This window comes from Vipera ursinii (genome assembly GCF_947247035.1).
Source record: "Vipera ursinii genome assembly, chromosome: 1".
Taxonomy (NCBI): domain Eukaryota; kingdom Metazoa; phylum Chordata; class Lepidosauria; order Squamata; family Viperidae; genus Vipera; species Vipera ursinii.
Genome location: NC_139512.1, coordinates 333,018,022 through 333,030,787, shown reverse-complemented (window position 1 = coordinate 333,030,787; position 12,766 = coordinate 333,018,022). Strand labels below are relative to the sequence as shown.

Below are 12,766 nucleotides of genomic sequence, written 5' to 3'. Positions count from 1 at the left end.
GGTCCTGACAGAAATGCTGGTCTACTGTATTCAACATGTGGACTTTCAGCATTTCAACATATTAATGTGTATCCTGTCAGTCCTGTCTCTTTCAGATTAGACATATTTTTGTCTTTCAAATTCTTTTTATGAGACTTGTTTTTCGCTCTGCAGTTAAACTCTGATAATTTGTTTAGAATCCATTTTGTTTCCACTTCAAAAATGTTGCTACCCAAAAATCCAATCCTGGTTTAACTTTCTTCTGCAGTTAAGAATTACCTTGCTTGGCATAGGCAAAGCCCTGAGTTGCTTCCCAGGAGGAGGAAAGCTATTTGAGAACTCTTTTGGATGTAATAACCATAGGGGGACATACAGAAAGCAAATTAAATATACAGTTGCCTCAGTATATCCCTGCCTCTTCTGAAATTAATCTTGCACGTGTTTCCAAATGGGAAATCACCCAAGCTTGCATGAGAGAGAGAGATGTAAAAGGGAAGGATGGAAGGGGGCCAGGATGGGAAACCTATTTCAAAATATTCAGAACAGATTTTGCCAGAGGAAGTATGAACACCTGTCTTGCAAGCCAAATGCTTGATTGTAAACATCAGCAGTTAAAAGGACAGTCTCTTTTTACCTATAACTTTGGAGAACCACTGCCAGTTGGTATCAGCTGTGGTAGATAAGACAACCAGCACATTTTTAATTTATTAAATAGATTTATATGGCCATCCAACTAGCACACAGTGATTCCAGTCAGCATACAACCTTAAAAATCAACAATATAACACCAACCAAACCACCCACCCACCTACCCCTCCACAAACCATGATTATACAAGCCACTTTATTGATTCCAAATCAACCTGTGGTCCCCAAGCCCACTGACAAAACCATGTTTTCACAGCCTTCTGGAAAAGTAGCAAGGAAGGGCCAATCTTATTTCTTGTCATCGAAGAAAGATGAAGCTAATTGGGTTGAAATTCATGGCCCCAAAGAAAATGCTGGCCCACAAGGGCCAGCATAAGGTGCTGGTTTAGAAAAACAGGAGACCTTTGCCACATTTTCCCACACAGGAATAGCTGTGAGAAATATACGGAGCTAAGAGAGAAACAGGTCTAACATACTTAGTGAAATTTCATAGTTGACAGTGAAACATCGTAACCTCTGCTTCGCATAATATTTCTTGTTGGTGAGTATTTAATTTTTAAATGATATGATCAGCCATTTGTTTAAAATGATATAGGATCTCCTGTTCAAGCAGAGGGTTGGATTAGAAGACCTCTGAGATCCCTTCCAATTCTATTATTCTATGTTTTATATTCCTTTTAAAGTACTTTATATTGAAAGGGCCCCTTTGATTTGTGGTTCAAAGACAGAAAATCTGCAGTTGAAACCGACTGCAGATATACAGTTCTTGTGCACTTTCAGAATCCCTAAATTCAACATAAGAGTATATTTTTTTAAAAAAAAACATGAGTGCCAGAAAAAATTGCAGCCTTGCAATAAGATGACATATGTTTGTCCAAAATCAAGCATCTCTGTAGAAATTCCAAACTGATTAAAATAATGTTTTATTTGCACAACATACAGTATACTTAACCAGCAGAATTCACTGCCACCCAATATGACAAATTGGATGGTGGATTAAAATATAATAGTTTTGATGTCTGCATATCATCTCCCAACCTAGAACAAAGGAGAAATTTCCTGACAGTTAGAACAATTAATCAGTGGAACGACTTGCCTCCAGAAGTTGTGAATGCTCCGACACTGGAGGTTTTTAAGAAGAGTTTCTGCCCACCTAACAGTTTGAAAGCATGTTCTATACAAGTAGATAAATATGTACCACTTCGGTATAGAGACAGGTTGGTGCTTCATGCAGGCAGTCAAATTCCTGCCAGCTCTGAACCTTCCCAGTTGCAGCACCAGTTTGTGAGGTGGCTCTGGGAAGAGAGGATCCATGGATGACACTGCAGGAAGAGTTGCTTGTCTTTCTTTCTGGTGCAAAACCAGCTCCCCTTCCTGTGGCGCACCTTGGGAAGCACATGAGTGTGTTCTACAACAGAACTGGTAAATTGGCAGCCGACTACCCTGCAATATCATTGTGATCTTCTTGTGCTAATATAACAACAACAACAACAACAACAACAACCTACACAGACTCTGTGCATAGAAAAGTATTTAAGACTCTTGTATAGTTCCTATTTAATTAAACTGGACTTGTGCAGAAGTTATACTGTGCATTTGAGTACACAGTATTCAAAACTCCCATCAAACAATGTGCTCACTGTTCCTGTTTACTGAGTTAATTGGCAGTTCCTCCTATAGGGAAAAATAAAGGGGGAAAGGAAAAGAGGCCTTGGTGGAGGGAGCTAAGAAAAGATAGATGCTTTTGTACCATACTTAATCTCTAGCAAGCCCACTCCTTTCAAGGTCTCATTTGTACATTTTTGTGAGCTTGACAGCATTTAAAGAGAGCTGTCTTCCAAGAACTTCTGCACAAGTCCAGTTGAATTAAATGGGAACTATACAAGAGTCTCAAATATTTTCCTATACAACTCCTGCTCATTTTGACTTAGATTAGAAAACTTTCTGCAGGGCAGTCCCCAAAGTTTGGGATCTAGCCCTGAAGTAGGTCTTCTGCTTCAGAGCAAGACATCTTGCTTGCCTAAGCTACTTTGATTGACAAGTGGCGCAATCTCAGAAATACGTGTTGCAAGAAGAGATGTTTGTACATTCAGCCTGCAGTGTTACAGCCAGGATCACTTGAATGGGATTTTTGCTGATTCTTAGAGGTTTCTCCAGGGGAAATCACATTTCTCAGGTTCAGTTTCATATCTCAGCGGAAATTTGGCTCAGAGTTCTTGGAGTCTGCTAGAGTATGAGGGCCAAGAACAAAACTACTCCCTTGCTGTTTCATCTATGACCTCCCTTTCTTGTACTTATCTTCCTGGTCTCACAGTTCCATGTCACTGGAAACTCCTCCTGCTCTGTGTTGCTTAATAACTCTCAGATAAAGTGGATAAGCAATAAATGAAGAAGCTATAAATTATACAAGAGAGCAAACAATTCTTCACACAATTTACAGAATTCACTGTTGCATAAGGAGGGTGAAGCCACTGATTTTGAGAATGTCAGGCTAACTGATTTCATGGAATGATCACTTTTTGCATTTGGACATTTGATCATGGAAGACAAGTTCGCCAGTCTTTCTTGCCCCTCCCTCTCCCACCCCAGAGAAGCTGATCAGGCCAACTTATGGACAGAGAATTCTTTCATGATTTTTCAACCCATGAGCAAAATAGAACCTCTAAAAGCAGAATAGTTATATCCTGTAGAGCCAAGCACAATCCTACACGCTACCCTCCCACACAAACACTGGTGCGCCAGCTACGACCCTATCTGGACCTGGATGCCTTACGTAAGTCACCCATGCACTTGTGACCTCTCGTCTTGACTACTGCAACGCTCTTTACATGGGGCTGCCCTTGAGAATCACTCGGAAGCTTCAGCTGGTACAGAGTGCAGCTGCACGGACACTTTTGGGGGCTCCCCGATACTCCCATATTACACCTCTGCTTCGTGAGCTGCACTGGCTTCCAGTTGCCTTCCGGGTGAAATTCAAGGTGCTAGTGATGACATGCAAAGCCCTACATGGCATGGGTCCGGAATACCTACGGGAGCACCTACTGCCAGCGTCAACACCCCTCCGTCCTGTGCGCTCCCACAGAGGGGGCCTCCTCAGGGTGCCACCGGTCAGAGAATGCCGGCTGGTGACCCCCAGGGGGAGAGCATTCTCGGTGGGTGCGCCAATCCTCTGGAACCGCTTACCAGCCGAAATCCGGATGGCCCCCGACCTTCGCACCTTTCAGCGAGATTTAAAAACCTATCTATTCCAGCAAGCCGGCCTGGCCTGATAGATTTGGGGTTTTATTTGTAGATCTGGGGTTTTATTTGTTTTATTGTTGGTTTATTGTATACTTACTTTGCTCTGTACACCGCCCTGAGTCCTCCGGGAGAAGGGCGGTATATAAAACGAATAAATAAATAAATAAATAAATAAATAATAATTTGTTCTGTTGATAACACCAAATCATCTCATATCCCAACAGTAGGATTTTTCACCCTTCTTTGTTCGGGATCAACTTCTTATTTAACCAATCTAGGACCTTTCCAATATTGCTCCAACTACAACTCCAAGAGAGCTAATTTGATGTCATAGTTAAAAGACACTAGACAAAAAGCTTGAATTCAAATTCTGCCTTAGATCCAGAAACCAGCTGGCTGACGTTGAGCCAGTCACTTTTTCTCAGCCCTAGAAAAAAATAAATAGCATTCATTCTAATGTTGCCAAGAAAACTGCATGGTTTTGTTCATGTAGTTGACAGGAATCAAGTGATTCAAAGGCACACCAGCAGAGCCACCCCCACCCCCTCTAAGGAACTCCAATTAATACAGACAGTTCTAAAGCATGCATTCGGAAGTCACCATTTTCCTAACTCTGTATTAAGTTATTCTTAAGGATAACTTAAGTATGTAAGTATGTCTACCTTTCAATAGATGAGAATACTGTATGTACAGTTTAGGACTGAATTATGGAGTCCTTTCTGCTTTCTGAGCTTGGCTGTTTGAGTTTGCAGACATTTCATTACCCAACCCCCATTGAGGGGAAAAAGAATTCTAGAAATAAACCACTGGCTAAAGGGTTGGTGTCATCAAGGCAACTTTGGTTTCCTGGACCATGGACTGCATTTCCTACATGAAGGACTCTTGGCAAGGGATGAGCTGTACCTCACGAAAACAGGGAAAAATGTACTCAGAAAAAGACTGGCCCAATTCATCAGAAGAGCTTTAAACTAAAATTGAGGGGGAAGAGTGACCAATCTTTAGAACCTCTAGAACACAAAACCAGTCATAAATCCCAAGAAAGCAAATCAAACAACGAGGTAGGGAGTAGTGAGAAAAAAAGAAAAACTCAAACAGCATTCAGGAGATGCAGGAAACATACCCATGGACAGGCATAAAGGTCTTAAATGCTTATATAACAATGCTCAAAGCTTGGGGAACAAACAGGGTGAACTAGAAGCAATAGTACACAAGGGTGGGTATGACATAGTTGGCATTACAGAAATCTGGTGGGACGAAACCCATGACTGGAATGTACCAATAGATGGATACAAATTGTTCAAAAGAAATAGATCTACAAAAAGAGGAGGGGGAGTTGCACTATATGTAAGAGAACACTACATATCTACAGAAATGCATATGATCAAAGATAAAATCCCTCCAGAATGTATATGGGTCAATATAAAAGCGAAAAAAGTGACATTGCCATAGATGTATATTACAGGCCACCCAAGCAATCAGAAGAAATAGATGAACTCTTTGCCAACCAATTAACAAATGTATGTAGGAAGCATACCACAGTAGTAATGGGAGACTTCAACTATCCAGATATCAACTGGGAGACAAACTCTGCAGCTAGTGGGAGATCAGACAGATTTTTAACCAACCTAGCCAACACCTTTATCATCCAAAAGGTGGAGGAGGGAACTAGAAGTAAAGCTATACTGGAGCTAATGAAGAAGTGATAGAGGGAGTTGAAGTTGCTGGAACCTTGGGTGAAAGTGACCATGTCATACTGAAATTCAATATAATGCAAACACAAGCAACAGAAAATAATCCAACCAGTGTCTTAAACTTCAAATGATCTGATTTTAACAAACTCAGAGAGAACCTAGGAAAGATTCCATGGATGAAAATCCTAAAGGGGAAAACAACTCTCAAGAAGTGTGGGAAACTCTGAAAAATACGATCATAAAAGCCCAGTCCAGCACAATACCACTAAAAAACAACAACAAGAAATTCAAGAAGAAACCAGTATGGCTGCATAAAGCTCTCTCTGACAAACTGAAAGAGAAAAAGGACAAATACAAAAAATGGAAAGAGGGACACATAACTAAGGCTGATTATCACAGACAGCCAGAACATGCAAAGATGAAGTCAGGAAAGCAAAGGCTCAGAATGAACAAAGACTTGCAACAGAAATCAAGGACAATAAAAAACAGTTTCTTTCAACATATTAATAACAAGAAAAAAATCAAGAAAACTGTATGTCTACTAAAAAGAGAAGATGGCAAGGAAGTAACAGGCAGTAAGGAGAAAGCAGAACTGCTTAATTCGTTCTTTGCATCAGTCTTTACACAAAAAGAAATTATAACCCAACATACAAAAAAGAACTACTGCAAAAGACAAACTAGAAACAAAAATTAAAATAAGAAGAAAATGCTAAGAGAACACCTATCCGACCTTGATGAATATAAATCACCAGGATCCGACAAATTACATCCCAGAGTTCTGAAAGAGCTGGCAGATGTTATCTCAAACTATTGCACCATATCTTTCAAAAATCCTGGAGCAACAGGGAAGTACCTGAGGATTGGAAAAGGGCTGATGTGGTTCCCATCTTCAAGAAAGGGGGGGGGGGAAACAGACCCAGGAAACTACAGACCAATCAGTCTAACATCAATATCTGGGAAGATCCTGGGAAAAATAATAAAAAATCAGATCTGCAAACAACTAGAAGCAAACAAACTTATAATTAGCGGCCAGCATGGGTTTGTTAAAAACAGATCATGCCAAAACAATCTTATTTCATTCTTTGATAAAGTGACTAAATTAGTAGACCAGCGAAACGCTGTGGACATAGTATACTTAGATATGAGTAAGGCATTTGTCAAAGTAGACCACAACCTGCTGCTTAGTAAGCTAGAAAAAGGTGGGATAGACAACATCACCACCAGATGGAGCTGTAGCTGGCTGACAAACTGTACTCAAAGAGTAGTCCTACATCCACATGGAGAGAAGTAAGCAGTGAGGTACCACAAGGCTCCATCTTAGGCCTAGTACTCTTTAATATCTTCATAAATGACTCTTTAATATCTTCATAAATGACTTAGATGAGGGAATAGAAGGGGAACTGTGAGTCTCTCTTCTTGAGATGTGGCCCTGGTGTGCAGTTGGGCTTGCTGCTGGTGTACCTTTCGCCTAGTCACGCAGCAGCAGCCCTGCCTGAGCTTCTCGATATCCTCTCTGGGGTGGTGATTGAGTTCCCCAAACTTATAGTTTTGGGTGACTTCAATCTACCATCCCTGGGAGGATCATCTGAGTTAGCTCGGGAGTTCATGGCTTCCATGACGGCCATGGACCTGACGCAGGTAATTTCTGGACCGACTCATGTGGGAGGCCACACCCTTGACCTGATTTTCTTATCTGGACAGTGGTTAGATGATCTTGGTGGGGGCTCCCCAATTGTTATGCCCCTGTCATGGACCGATCATCATCTCCTGCGGCTGGTCTTCCGTTTTGCCACTCCCCACTGTGGGTGTGTGGAACCAACTAGATGGTACCGCCCCAGGCGCTTAATGGACCCTGAGAGGTTCCAGGCAGCGCTGGGGTCCCCACCTGCCTCCTTCGCTCACAACTCGGCGGATGCCTTAGTGGAAGCCTGGGAAAGGGCAGCCACGGAGGCTCTCGACCGAGTTGTACCCTTGCGGCCCCTGACCCGGTGCAGATCCCATCGAGCTCCATGGTTTTCGGCGGAGCTTTGGGAGATGAAGCATCTGAGACGGGGCCTAGAGAGCTGTTGGAGATCCAGCCGATCCGAATCCGACCGATTGCGACTAAGAACCTACAGTAGGTCTTATCTTGCTGCGATAAGGGCGGTGAGGTCTAATCACTTCGCTACCCTTATCGCGTCCGCAGATAATTGCCCAGCCACCCTGTTTACGGTGACCCGCTCCCTCCTTAATCAGGAGGTGAAGGAGGAACCCTTGCAGGGTCATGCCGAGGAGTTTAACCAACATCTGTCGGACAAAATCGCTCGGATTCGGACCGGTCTGGACTCTGACTGGGCAGAGTCTGACGATCAGGACACGGGTGGTCTTGTCGATATTACCTGGGAGGAGTTTGATTCTGTGACTCCGGAGGAAGTGGACAGGATTATGGGGCGGCTGAGCTCCACCACATGTTTATTGGACCCATGCCCTTCCTGGCTGGTTTATGCAGCCCGGGAGGGGACACGAGGCTGGTTCCAGGCAGTTATATCTGCTTCTTTGAGTGAGGGTAGTTTTCCCGCCGTCTTGAAAGAGGTGGTGGTGAGACCTCTCCTCAAGAAGCCTGCCTTGGACCCAGCTGTGTTGAATAACTTTTGTCCGGTCTCCAACCTTCGCTTTCTTGCGAAGGTTGTTGAGAGTGTGGTGGCGCATCAGCTCCCTCTGGTCCTGGATGAAGCGGATTATCTAGACCCGTACCAATCGGGTTTCAGGCCCAGGTACAGCATGGAGACGGCATTGGTGAATGATCTCTGGAGGGCTCGGGACAGGGGACATTCCTCTGTCCTAGTCCTATTAGACCTCTCAGTGGCGTTCGATACCATCGACCATGGTATCCTGCTGCGGCGTCTCAGGGGATTGAGAGTGGGAGGCACGGTTTTGCAGTGGTTCTCTTCCTATCTCCTGGGACGTTCGCAGTCGGTGTTGGCAGGGGGGCAGAGGTCAACCTCGAGGTCTCTCATTTGTGGAGTTCCTCAGGGGTCGGTTCTCTCACCTCTCCTGTTCAATATCTACATGAAACCGCTGGGTGAGATCATTCGTGGTTTTGGAGTTGGGTATCATCAGTACGCCGATGATACCCAGCCTTTTATTTCGACCCCAAACCACCCCAGTGATGCCCTCGACGTGATGTCCCGTTGCCTGGAGGCGGTTCGGGTCTGCATGGGGAGGAACAGACTTCAACTCAACCCTGACAAGACTGAGTGGCTGTGCATACCGGCATCCCGGGATATTCAGAACATCCCATCTCTTTCCATGGGGGGGTGAACTATTACCCCCCGTAGATAGGGCTTGCAACTTGGGAGTCCTTCTAGATTCACGGCTCACTTTGGAAGACCATATAGTAGCTGTGACTAGGGGGGCCTTCGCCCAGGTTCGCCTGGTGCGCCAGTTGCGGCCCTATCTAGACCGGGATGCTTTATATACGGTTACTCACGTGCTCGTGACCTCTCGTCTGGACTACTGCAACGCTCTCTACATGGGGCTGCCCTTGAGGACCACTCGGAGGCTCCAACTGGTACAGAATGCAGCCGCGAGAGTTGTGTTGGGAGTCTCCCGATACTCCCATGTTACACCTCTGCTCCGTGAGCTGCATTGGTTACCAGTTGTCTTCCAGGTGAGATTCAAGGTACTGGTAATGGTGTTTAAGGCCCTACATGGCATGGGTCCGGAGTACCTTAGGGAGCACCTGCTGCTGGCATCAACTTCCCTCCACCCTGTGCGCTCCCACAGAGAGGGCCTCCTCAGGGTGCCACCGATCAGAGAATGTCAATTGGGGGCCCCCAGGGGGAGGTCCTTCTCTGTGGGCGCCCCGGAGCTATGGAATTAGCTGCCGGTTGAGCTCCGGATGGCGCCCGACCTTCGCTCCTTCCGTCGCGATCTGAAGACACTCTTATTTGAACAAGCTGGCCTGGCCTGATGGGGGATGGGTTGGGTTTTTATGGTCATTTTTAATATCTGTATTTACTGTTTTTAGTCGGGCATATGTTTAATTTTCTTTTAACTTTTGTATTTTTGTATTTTTTTTATATATTTGCCCTGTTCACTGCCCTGAGTCCTTCGGGAGAAGGGCGGTATATAAATAAAATTATTATTATTATTATTAACTCATCCAATTTGCAGATGACACTAGCCAACACCTCAGAAGACAAGCTCAGGATCCAAAAAGATCTTGACAAACTTGAACAATGGGCCCTATCCAACAAAATTAATTTTAATGTGGAAAAAAGCAAAGACATTTAGGCAGGAAAAAACAGGTATAAATACATATTTAGTGAGACCTGGCTCAAAAACAGTATCAGTGAGAGGGACCTTGGAGTCCTAGTGGACGATCATTTGACCATGAGCCAGTAGTGTGCAGCCGCTGCCAAAAAATCTAATAACATCCGAGGACGGGGAGCGATGCTGCCTCAAGAGGGAAGAGCGTCGGGCGGGAGCCGGCAGGGCAGTCCTGCACATGCGTGCACTCCCCGGCTGCTAAGGAGCGCTCCTTAGCAGCCGGGGAGTGCCCGCGTGTGCAGGACTGCCCTGCCGGCTCCCGCCTGATGCCGGACGGCTCCGCTGAAGCTGCTTCAAGAGGGAAGAGCGTGAGGCGCCTGCCATGGCTCCCCGAGGACTCCTTAGGAGCCGGGGAGCGCGCGCGTGCGCAGGACTGCCCTGCCAGCTCCCACCAGATGCCAGCCTGCCCTGCTTCCTCCACAGTGAGAGGGGAGGGCGTGCCTTCCCGGGCTCACTGATTTTCCGGCGTATAAGACAAAAAATCTTGAAAATCATCTCAAAAGTTGGGGTGTTGTCTTATATGCCCAGTCGCCTTATACGCCGGATAATACGGTATTATTATTATTAATGTTAAGATGAGCACGAGTAGCAAGCGCTGGCACACCCAGTATAGATATAGCCAAAGCTTTATATTCTGCTTTATTAAGTAAAGCTGGTTCAGAATCACAGGTGTTATCTAGCGTGACTCCTTGTCGAAAACGATTTGAGTGAATTTGCTGTTTGGAAAGCAAAACAGGAATCAACCAGCTGAGACAACACTGTGCTTCACTAATATTAGCAGGAATGTAATTAAAAGTTTCTTGACCACATGTAAAAAACCATCCTTGCGGGAGCCATACATGAGCAAAATTATAGTTATAGTTATAGTTATAGTTTATTTGATTTATATACCGCCCTTCTCCTTGGTAGGGACTCAGGGTGGTTCACAGGGCATATATCAAAAAGAGAATACAAAAATTAAAAAAGGAATTAAACCCATGCCCAATAAAACAGTGGTACAAATTAAAAACAATTAAAAACCCATAATCCCCCATCAGCCCAGACCAGCTAATTCGAACAGGTGGGTCTTCAGGCCCCGACGGAAAGTTCGGAGGTCTGGTGCCATCCGGAGCTCCACCGGCAGTTGATTCCATAATGCCGGAGCCCCCACAGAGAAGGCCCTCCCCCTGGGGGCCACCAGTCGACATTCCCTGACTGGCGGCACCCTGAGGAGGCCCTCTCTGTGGGAACGCACAGGGCGGAGGGGAGTCGATGCCGGCAGCAGGTGGTCCCCGAGGTATCCCGGACCCTTGCCATGTAGGGCCTTAAAGGTCGTAACCAACACCTTGAACCTCACCCGAAAGACAACTGGTAACCAATGCAGCTCGCGGAGCAAAGGTGTAACATGGGAGTACCGGGAAACTCCCAAGACAACTCTCGCGGCCGCATTCTGTACCAGTTGGAGCCTCCGAGTGGTCTTCAAGGGAAGCCCCATGTAGAGAGCGTTACAGTAGTCAAGGCGAGAGGTCACGAGCGCATGAGTGACCGTACACAGGGCATCCCGGTTCAGATAGGGCCGCAACTGGCGCACCAGGCGAACCTGGGCGAAAGCCCCCCTAGTCACGGCCACTATATGCTCTTCCAAAGTAAGCCGTGAATCTAGGAGGACTCCCAAGTTGCGAGCCCTATCCACGGGGGGTAAGAGCTCACCCCCCATAGAAAGAGGTGGAACATTTGGAATGTCCCGGGATGCCGGAATGCACAGCCACTCAGTCTTGTCAGGGTTGAGTTGAAGTCTGTTCCTCCCCATCCAGACCCGAACCGCCTCCAGGCAACGGGACATCACAGCGAGGGCATCACTGGGGTGGTTTGGGGTCGAAAAGAAAAGTTGGGTATCATCGGCATACTGATGATACCCAACTCCAAAACCACGAATGATCTCACCCAGCGGTTTCATATAGATGTTGAACAGGAGAGGCGAGAGAACCGACCCCTGAGGAACTCCACAAACGAGAGACCTAGGGGCCGATCTCTGCCCCCCTGCCAACACCGACTCCGAGCGTCCCAGGAGATAGGAGGAGAACCACTGAAGAACTGTGCCTCCCACTCCCAGTCCCCTGAGACGCCGCAGCAAGATACCATGGTCGATGGTATCGAAAGCCGCTGAGAGGTCTAATAGGACTAGGACAGAGGAATGTCCCCTATCCCGCGCCCTCCAGAGATCATTCACCAGAGCGACCAATGCCGTCTCCGTGCTGTACCCGGGCCTGAAACCCGATTGGTAGGGGTCCAGATAATCCGCTTCATCCAGGACCCGAGGGAGCTGATGCGCCACCACACTCTCAACAACCTTCGCAAGAAAGCGAAGGTTGGAGACTGGACGAAAGTTGTTCAACACAGCTGGGTCCAAGGCAGGCTTCTTGAGGAGGGGTCTCCCCACCGCCTCCTTCAAGACGGTGGGGAAATAACCCTCACTCAGAGAAGCAGATATAACCGCCTGGAGCCAGCCTCGTGTCCTCTCCCTAGCTGCATAAACCAGCCAGGAAGGGCACGGGTCCAACAAACATGTGGAGGAGCTCAGCCTCCTCATAATCCTGTCCACTTCATCAGGGGTCACAGAATCAAACTCTTCCCAGATAGCATTGACAAGACCGCCCGTGTCCTGATCGCCCGACTCTGCCCAGCTGGAGTCCAAACCGGTCCGAATCCGAGCGATTTTATCCGACAGATGATGGCTAAATTCCTCGGCACGACCTTGCAAGGGATCCTCCCTCGCCTCCTGATTAAGAAGTGAGCGAGTCACCCTAAACAAGGCGGCCGGGCGATTATCTGCGGACGCGATGAGGGTGGAGAAGTAATTACACCTCGCCACCCTCATCGCAGCGAGATAAGACCTAATATAGGTTCTTAACCGCAACC

The 12,766-nt window shown here is 46.5% G+C and overlaps 1 protein-coding gene across 5 annotated transcripts in view; it reads right to left on the bottom strand.

The window, feature by feature from the left end:
- The window catches only part of LOC310636965 (uncharacterized protein), a 31,194-nt gene that overhangs the window by 14,098 nt on the left and 4,330 nt on the right, over positions 1-12,766 (bottom strand). For 2 of the 5 annotated variants that reach the window (XR_014491843.1, XR_014491845.1), the window contains exon 2: positions 6,411-6,521. The exons of 2 other annotated variants lie outside the window; for them this stretch is intronic. The gene's annotated coding sequence lies outside the window, so the exon portion shown is untranslated. Of the gene's footprint in view, positions 1-4,840; positions 6,522-12,766 lie in introns of those variants that run through there. One more of the 5 variants, XR_014491846.1, reaches the window with a different exon arrangement.